General features: G+C 43.1%; 2 pseudogenes; one reads left to right on the top strand and one right to left on the bottom strand.

Moving 5' to 3' along the window:
- Nucleotides 1-4943: 4943 nt before the first annotated feature.
- LOC123776494 (olfactory receptor 4E1-like) lies at nucleotides 4944-5922 on the top strand (annotated as a pseudogene).
- A 3124-nt stretch (nucleotides 5923-9046) lies between these two features.
- On the bottom strand, nucleotides 9047-9968 carry LOC123776490 (olfactory receptor 4E2-like; annotated as a pseudogene).

Genomic DNA, 9968 nt, shown 5'->3' with positions numbered 1-9968 from the left:
ATTCAACAAGCAACTCTTTTAAGTGTGGCTCCTCTCAGAGATACAGCATCCAAGTGAAGTAATGGAGTAAATATCAGAATCAGCAGCAGAAGACCTGGTTCAGCTGCTTCCCTGATATATAAACTCTGAAAATCACTTAATGCCAAGTCTAATTTTTCTATAATGCTCCCCACAATATTACAGGCATATTGTGAAGATCAAATAAGTTAATGAGTGTGAAAGAGCTTTAAAGCTCTCAAGTGCTATGCCAGTGTCCACAATTCTTCTCATTTATTCTGCAGAGGAAATGGGAACACACAATTTTTGGAGCATGACGGACTTCCTGGGAGAAAAAGCCTGAGTGGGACATTCAGTATACAGTCAGAGAGGGAAGTAGTGGGCCAGGGGAGAGGGCTACCCAGAAGAAGTAGGAAATACAGACACTGTAGGTTAGGCCAAAAATTAATTTCTCAACCTTGTATAGTATCAGTGACAGTGGTGATAGTAATTGCCCTATAATCAACTGAACATCATTTTCTATATTATCCTTGGTGTACTATGCCTAGGATAAAGGATCTCAATTCCAAAACTACTTGAGAATGAGTACGGGCAGTATACCCCTCTTCCTTATGCATACCCTAATTGCCAACGTCACAATATAATACAAGCCCCACATGGATCAAGTAGCAGTATGTCTATGTTCTAGAAGCTCTGAGTTTTTCAATACCTTCAAGTCTGGCCTCCGATCAATGGTAACAAATGCAACAAGAAAACTGGGGAAAAGGAGGCCAAGCCACAAGTCCTCAGGAGTAAGAATTTTTGGTAATTTCTGACACTTCCCCCCCATTACCATCTTCTCTTCTACACACTGTTTCCTGAAGAGTCAGCTATAAGGCTTCCTTCCACACCTTTGATTTCATATATCCTAACCAATCCACAGAACTCTTCAAACTTAAATTCAAACTCAAACTATAGGGGCACCTGACGAGCCCGGTCGGAACAGTGTGTGGCTCTTGATCTCCGGGAGGTAAATTCGAGCCCCATGTCCGGTGTAGGGATTACTTAAGTAAGTAAAAATGAAAAGGAAAACCCCAAGTATGATCTGTAGTCTTCCCCTTGGGATTCTTCTTTCTCCAACTCAAACTACCAAGTTCTTACATCTAAACAGAGAAAGCCAAGGTTCATTAAAGCAAGAGGATCTAGATTTTCACTGTAGACAAAACAATGAATAGTGATGCCGAAAGAGTTGGCTGTTACGGGGTGGTGGCTTTCTTGTTTGTTTGAATTGCATATTGTGTAACTGCATTCACTTAAGCAACATATGCACTAAGTGCCACAGGCTTTACAAAGATTTCAAGAGTTCTAAGACAGATGACCATTGTTATTTATGTTTTATGGATGAGAAGCTGAGGCCCAGAAAGGTTAAGGAACTTGCCCAAACTTACACATCTAGAATTTGCACTCACACAGCCTGACCCTCAAGGCCAAACCCTTGACCTCTCTGGCAGAGAGCTGATTAAAATCTTAACTCCATGGCCCATGCCTCATCTCTGTGTTTGTATGTGGATTACATGAGAAACCATGAAAGCCCCTCACCTAATACTTAGCACACACTAGTAGTTCATTTAATCATGTCTAAACACATCCTAAAAGTTTAGATGTGGAATCCCTGCTTTCCCTTTAAATTCCCCTAGTGACAATTTCAAAGTCTGTAACGTTAGTCCCCACAGAATTAACTTTTTCTAACTATGACTAGGGTAAGCTGGCGACATTACTTAAAAGGTCCCAAGGAGATAAAAACCTATGTAATTCAGGTAAACACACACACACACACACACACACACACACACACACACAAACCAGAAAACCACCTAACCCTGCAGCTGCCAGCCCCAGCTGCTCTCTTTCTGTACACATTTCCCTTCAGTACTCGGTAGAATAATCCGTCTGAAGCTAGCCATATAATACTAACACCCAGAGAGTGTGCTGCCAAGGAAACAATGCCTCCATCACACTGGTTGTGAATAATTAGGACAAGTTTGTGTTAGAAATCTCCTGGTAGGGGCGCCTGGGTGGCACAGCGGTTGAGCATCTGCCTTCGGCTCAGGGCGTGATCCCAATGTTCTGGGATCGAGCCCCACATCAGGCTCCTCTGCTAGGAGCCTGCTTCTTCCTCTCCCACTCCCCCTGCTTGTGTTCCCTCTCTCGCTGGCTGTCTCTCTGTTGAATAAATAAATAAAATCTTTTAAAAAAAAATCTCCTGATAAGCTAGCATGGCCTGTAAAAGTGGTTGATAGAGACTTTGAATCATTCCGCTGCCAATATCATCTGAAAAAGTGCAAAAAATACACCATTCTTATGCCGCATCTCCAGTGGACTGGCAACCAATTCTAGAAAATCTGAAGGCAGAGTTACATGCTCTACATACTGAAAACGATGATAATAATATAGGCGATAAAGTGTAAAATTTTGCAAAAACCCTGGAGCACTTCTGGTAAAGTATCACCAAATGTATTTACCATGACTGATCACCAAAAAACTGAACAAGACCCAGGAGAACTTTGAGGGCTCTGGCCATGCTTATGGAAAAATCAAGGTAAACAGGGTTATCTGATATCCCCAACTTTAAATCTGTCTGATTAGTTCTTTCCACTGGAAAATAATTCACTATCAAAACTTGACATTGAAACTACCAGACCGTGACAATTCAGTTCTCTCTGGAGGGGCCGGGAGCACCGGAAACAACCCACGGTAAGTTTTACAGACACTCTGTCTTACTCTGGTTTTGTTCTTAATTATTTTCCTACATTTTTCTGAAGCGTATGCCACAGACATTCGATTTCCTTTTTGTGCACCATATCCTCAACATAAACTGACACCAAATTTCTACTGCAGTTGGGCATACCTCCATTTCTCAAAGCATTTCTTCCTGCAGCTCCAAAGAAATAGAAAAAAAAAAGTGATGATGATGGAACACAAGTCTTCATTACAGACCTAGTTCTCCATCCACACACTCTGTGTGGGTGAAATTCTCCAGATTAATTTAAAATAAACCCCTGGCTCCATTCTTGCTCAGTTCTTTAGTTTTCAAGTTTGCAATCATCCTTTTGGTTGATTAGTAAATTAAAAAGGGAACAGATGTAAATCATTCAACTTTTAAAATAGCTTTCTGGGGACACCTGAATGGCTAAGCTGGTTGAGCATCTAACTCTCGGTTTCAGCTCAAGTATGAAAACACAGCTGTGGGATCAAGCCCCCTAGTGGGCTCTGTGCTAGGTGTGGAGTGGGCTTGAGATTCTCTCTCTCCTTTTCCCTCTGCCCCTCCCCCCTCACTCACACACATACACACACACTCTCTCTCTTTCTCTAAAAATAAATAAATTCAGAAAACAATGAAATAAAGTAGCTTTCTAGAGCAGAAGCTTTAAGTGAATACTAAGAAATATTTCTTTTTTAAGATTTTATTTCTCTATTTGAGAGACAGAGTGAGAGAGAGCATGAGATGGTCAGAGGGAGAAGCAGACTCTCCGCTGAGCCGGGAGCCGGATGCTGGACTCAATCCCGGGACTCTGGGATCATGACCTGAGCCGAAGACAGACTCTTAACTAACGGAGCCACCCAGGCACCCCCACTAAGAAGAACTGCTTAATAGTAAAGTTAATCTGTCACTACATTAAGATGTTACAATAAATATTAATCTAAGCTCTGAACACCATGAGTTTAATTCAAATGTTAACTAAAAGACTTTTCCTGGCCCAGAAATACCTTCTTTTCCCATGGCTCTACTTTGCTAGTTTCCTAGTTTGACACTACCTTAATCTCCCCTCTATTGATATAGACTATCACAAGGGCCACTGTCTGCAGAAGACCAGCATGATGAGTAATAGGAAAAGCTGGAGAAGGAAGAGATAACTAGAAGCAGAAGAGAAAGAGTTCTCTAGTCCTTTTTCATAAGCAATGTGGAGCTGATTCATTTGTCTGGCAGAGAGTCTGACCTTGAGGAACAAGGGAACGCTCCAGTAGTGACCAGTGATGGGAAGAAGATAGCACAGGATGAGCGGACCCCAGGAACCAAGAGAGCGGCATGCATGGTGGGCACCCCTGGAAGACTGTGCATCCAGGCCGTGACATGAAGACAAGCAAGAGAAGAGAGACTAGACTCCCCACAGATGCCCAACCAGGCTGGTGGGGTGCCCCTAGCAGAGGAAGAGCCAGCTCACCAAGACGCACTCCACTTAGCGCCCTAATGATGCCAACCATCTCATAAATGATTCAGGTCAGAGTGGGGGCACAGAGAGCCTGGGCCGGGACTCAGGAGGCCTGTGCTCCAGACACAGCTATTACTGCAATTCTCTGTGAACCTAAGCCCATTGCCTTACCTCTCTCTGCCTCATTTTCTCTATCTATAAAATGAAAACAAGAAACAAACAAACAAACAGACGAGGGGAGGGGATGGGAGGAAAGAAAGAAATGAGGAAAACTCTCAGCTCTTTCTAAGACACCCCAACAACACTGCCCATCGGCCACAGACCAGGTCATTGCCATGACAGTCCCAGGATGTCACGGCAGAGCGCGAAGGGGTGGAAGTCCTTCGGACGAGTGAAAAATGCAGTCAACAGGCAATGGAGAAAACCATGCTCAAGGCCAGGCTGTGTACAACTTTGAACATGTTACTGGCTTGGGGTAGAAAAATCCTGGTTTCTTCTCTGCTAAAGATTTATGAGTAAATATAAGCCCTCCACTCTCCAAGGCTGCCTTATATCTCTTGGTGAATCATGGTTCTCTGCACTATTTTTCCAAAAACGTCTGTGTGGTGCCTACTGTGTATGCAGCATGATTGAAGATGCTGAATGGGGTTTTTAAAATAAGATACTGGACCATAAGCTCCAGATGGAGGGAAAAGCAAACACAGAAGAAATTAAGTGACCAGATGATTGATACAGATGCTAAGAGTTTTTTTTTTTTCCTAATTCTTTGCAGAGTGTCCAACAAAGAGAATGGAAGAGGCGGACCTACTCAATCAAACCACTTCCGTGACATACATTCGGCTTAGAGGCTTAATGTCAATCAGAAGGTGCAGATGACTGTGTTCGCCCTGTTCCTCACTTCCTATGTCCTGACACTGATTGGGAACATCCTCATTGTCGTAACTATTATCTATGACTGCCAGCTCCATACACCTATGTATTTCTTCCTCAGTAACCTATCTTTTATTGATTTCTGCCACTCCACAGTCACTGTCCCCAAGATGCTCAGAGATACATGGTCAGAAGAGAAGCTCATCTCCTTTAAGGCCTGCATCACCCAGATGTTCTTCCTGCACCTCTTTGCCTGCACCGAGATCTTTCTCCTCACCGTCATGGCCTAGGATCGGTACGTGGCCATTTGCAAACCCCTGCAGTATATGACAGTGATGAATGGAAAGTATGTATGCTGCTGGCTGTGGCCCTCTGGACAGGGGGCACCATCCACTCCATATCGCTGACCTCCCTCACCATCAAGCTGCCCCACTGTGGTCTGGATGAGATTGACAGCTTCTTCTGGGATGTGCCTCAGGTGATCAAACTGGCCTGCACGGACACCCACATCATTGAAATCCTCATCGTCTCCAACAGCGGGCTGATCTTGGTGGTCTGTTTTGTGGTCCTCGTGGTGTCCTATGCGGTCATCCTGGTGAGCCCGAGGCAGCAGATCTCCGAAGGCAGGCGGAAGGCCTTATCCACCTGTGCAGCACACCTCACTGTCATAGCACTCTTCCTGGGACACTGCATCTTCATCTATTCCCGTCCATCCACCAGCCTCCCGGAGGACAAGGTGGTATCTGTGTTCTTCACTGCAGTGACCCCTCTGCGGAACCCCATCATCTATACTCTCAGGAATGAAGACACGAAGAATGCCTTGAACAAGTTCATGGGGAGGTTGGAGGGGAGAGGGAAAAAATGACAATGTCTAGGCTCTTAAGAGGCCTGGTGCTCCACATCTAAGAAATGCCTTGCAAAGAATAAGTCACCTAACATTTATCGGGCTTTACGACTTATGAATTCTCTTCGGTCCAATATTTGACAATCATACCAGTAGCTTTGATTTTCAGGATCTTCCATATGCTGGAAATTGTTCTAGGCACTCTATATTTACTCCATGCCCACAGCCACTTGAGAGGTAGGTTTTATGCTTGTTTACAATGATGGAACGAAAGCTCAGAGAGAGCCAACGGCATGCCCAAGGTCACCCAGCTAGGAAATGCTGAAGCAGACTATTAAGCCAAGTGCATCAACACAAACTCATGCTATTTTCACTACACCATGTCGCCTCTCTGGGCTGTTGTCTTGGGGTGGTAACTAATGTTGAAATGAACCTTTAGATTGCTGGGCAGCACTTGACTACATAATTCACTCAGATGCTTGCCTAAACGGCTCAGCAAACACCGGTGACTCAGACCAAGTGAGTTTGCTTATGACTTCAGTCATGTAGAAAGAAGACTTTGAGTCACTGAAGGTACTGATATCCTCAAGTGGCCAGGAAAAATCTGCCATCAGAGCAATGAAATGGGGATATCTTACTATTCATTCATTTGACAAATTTTTACCAAGCACCTATTATGTGCTAAGGACCAGGCTTACAATAACACACACACACACACACACACACACACACATACACACATTGAATGTTGATAGAGAGTTTCAGAAAAGACTGTCTTCAGAGTGGGGAAGCAAAGAGGGTCTCTTTGACAAATGACATAGAAGCTAAGATCGGAAAGATAAAGAGGAGGCCTGCATGAAAAAAGACAGGTGATGAACATTCTAGGCAGAGGAAATGGCAGGTGTTGGGAAAGACCCAGGCTTGGTCCAAGCAAAGAAAGGGTAGTGTGGTTACAGCTTAGACCCTAAGGCAGAGAATGGTGAGAGATGATGGTGAAGAGGTCAAAAGAATACTTTCACATCCTCTCAAGGGTCAACCAACTTTCAAAATGGTGCCAAGACAAGGCAAGGGGGAAGAAAGTCTTTTTAAATGGTACTGGATCATCTAGGTAGATGGGAAAAATTAATCTCAACCCTCATCTCACGCCATGTATCAAAGGAAACTTAAGATGGATCACAAACCTAAAATTTAAAGCTGAACTGTAAAATTTCTAAAAGAAACTAGGAGAAAATCTTCGAGACTTCGGGGGACGTGAAGATTTCTTAGGACACAAAAGGCATCAATCATAAAAGTAAAAGAATGACACATAAGACTTAATCCAAATATAAACTTCTGCTCTTCAAAATAAAACTGCAAGCCACAGCATGAGAAAAATATTACCAAGACATATATCCAACAAAGATCTTGTATCCAGAATATACAAAGAATACTTTGTTTACTCTTACAACATAGTGACAAGAAGAAAAAACTAATCATAATAAATGAGCAAAATATTTGAACAGACACATCACAACACAAGATATAGGAAAGGATAGCAAGCAGATGAAAAGATTCTCAGCATCATCAGTAATTAGGAAAATGCAGAGTAAACCACAGGAATTTCAGGCCTAAAATTAAATATTGACAATAACAGTTATTGGATGCTAAACTCTTCGACTTCTGATGAGAACATAAAATCTTACAACCACTTTGGGGGCACCTGGCTGGCTCAGTCAGTGGAGCGTGAGACTCTTCATCTCAGGGTCAGGAGTTCGAGCCCCACAGCAGGGGTAGAGTTTATTTAAAGATAAACAACTTCAAAAAATCATACAACCACTTGGAAAAACAGCCTTCTAGTTTCTTACGAGCTGAACATACACTTGCTATATGATCCAAGAATTCTACTCCTAGGTATTTACCCAGGAGAAATGAAGACCTGTGGCCAAAATAACCTGTAAGTAAACATTTATATCTACTTTATTCACAACTGCCAAAAACTGAAAACACCCAAATGTCCATCAGTAAATGACTGAATGAACAACTGTGGCATACCCATACCGTGAGATATTATTCAACAATAAGAAGAAACAAACTGCTAATACCCACAAAAGACGTAGGTTAATCTCAGAAGCAGCATGCAGAGCTAAAGAAGTCAGGCACAGAAAAGTTCGTACTGTATGATTCAATGGATATGAAGCTCTAGGAAAGACACATCTAATTCACAGCGACAAAAATCAGACGCTTGCATGCTTGGGTGGAGATAGAGGGATTGGCTGGGAAGGGACTGAAGAAACTCTCTGGGTGATGGAAATGCCCTATATCTTGACTGGAGACATGGTTACGTGGGTGTATATATATATACCGTTGTCAAAATTTTAAAACTGTCCAATTAAAATGCAGGCATTTTATGGAACTAAATTCTACACCAATAAACCTTATTTTACAGTAAGTTCTTTATATATTTCCACCTTGATTTTATCAAAGTATTATGAAAAATACAAAATAGATGCAGGAATGAGGAATCACGTTCAAAGTAACAGTTTAATTCACTATAAATCATTGACAGCTTAAATAAACACCTTGAATCTACATTGAAAGACAAAAATTAAAACCACTTAAATTTATAGAACCTAAGTGTGATATCGCTTCCCAGAGGCAATAACCCACAGAATCCACAAATCAAGAAAATAAGTTCTCTCACAAGTGTACCTGTTCCCGAAACTCAGTCCATGCCCCAAATTGTGATCTTTTACTAGTGAAACCAGAGGCTTCTTTAAAGCTTTCCAAATTCTTTTCTTTTTTCAGATTTTATTTATTTGAGAGAGTGAGAGAGCACGAGTGGGCTGAGGGGCAGAGGGAGAAGCAGAGTCCCGTCTGAGCAGGGAGCTGCACTCCAGGCTCCATCCTAGGACTCCAGGATCGTGACCTGAACCGAAGGCAGACACTTAACCGAGTGAGCCACCGAGGAAGCCCCAGATTCTTTTTCCTTTAGGTTCCACCATGATCATTTCCTCTATGTAAGTAAAAGTTAATAAGTCCTTCCCTTTAAAAAGAAGTTCTGCTCTGTGCCATTTCATCTACTGATTCTGTTTTTTTACTTCCGCTGTCTCGTTAAAGATATGGCCATAATTATACTTGTGACTCCAAATCCATTGTGTGCCTGACTTCATGAAAAAACCTGTTTCTGTGTGAGATGCTTGATGGCACTTTTTACCTCCTCCTTCCTCAAGGTGTAAATGAGGGGATTGAGCTGAGGGGTGACCACCGTGTAGAAGACGGACACCACCTTGTCCATGGTGAAACTGGTGTCTGCCCGAGTGTAGAGGAAGATACATGGAAGAAGAAGCCAACCACCATGAAGTGGGCTGAGCAGGTAGACAGGGCTTTCCGGCGCCCCTCAGCTGACTGTTTTCTAAGAGAAACCAGCATGTCCGTGTAAGAGGTGACCAAAGCCAGGAAACAGGTGAGGGAGACGGTTCCACTGTTAGACACAATGAGCATTCCCATGAGGTACGTATCTGTACACGCCAGCTTGATGACAGGGGGCACGTCGCAGAAGTAGCTATCAATAATGTTGGGGCCGCAGTAAGGTAGACGAATGGTCAGGAAGGTCTGCGCCAGAGAGTGGACAGTACCCCCCAACCAGAGAGCAAACGCCAGCTGTACACAGACCTGATGTTCATCACATTGGGATAGTGCAGCGGAGCACAGATGGCTCCATAACCATCATAAGCCATGATGGTCAGCAGAAAGATCTCAGCACAAGCAAACAGATGTAGAGAGAACAGCTGTGTGATGCAATTATCAAAGGAAATCGTCTTTCTCTCCAAAAGCAAGCCCTCTAGCATCTTGGGCACAGTGACAGATGAGTGGCAGATGTCAATAAAGGACAGATTGCTCAGGAAGAAGTACATGGGGGTATGGAGACACAGACTAAAATCTATAGTAACTATGATGAGAGTGTTCCCCCAAAGGGTCAGTACATACGTGATGGAGAATGCTACAGAAAATAGTACCTCCAGCACCCAGTTCTCAGTGAGTCCCAAGGAGACAAATTCAATCACTCTTGTGTGATTTAGAGCATCCAT

This window comes from Ursus americanus, chromosome 36, assembly GCF_024610735.1.
Source record: "Ursus americanus isolate L20-20 chromosome 36, mUrsAme1.1.p, whole genome shotgun sequence".
In the NCBI taxonomy this organism is placed as follows: Eukaryota; Metazoa; Chordata; class Mammalia; order Carnivora; family Ursidae; genus Ursus; species Ursus americanus.
Note: the sequence above shows the minus strand (reverse complement) of the source record. Positions and strands in the feature narration are given on the sequence as shown.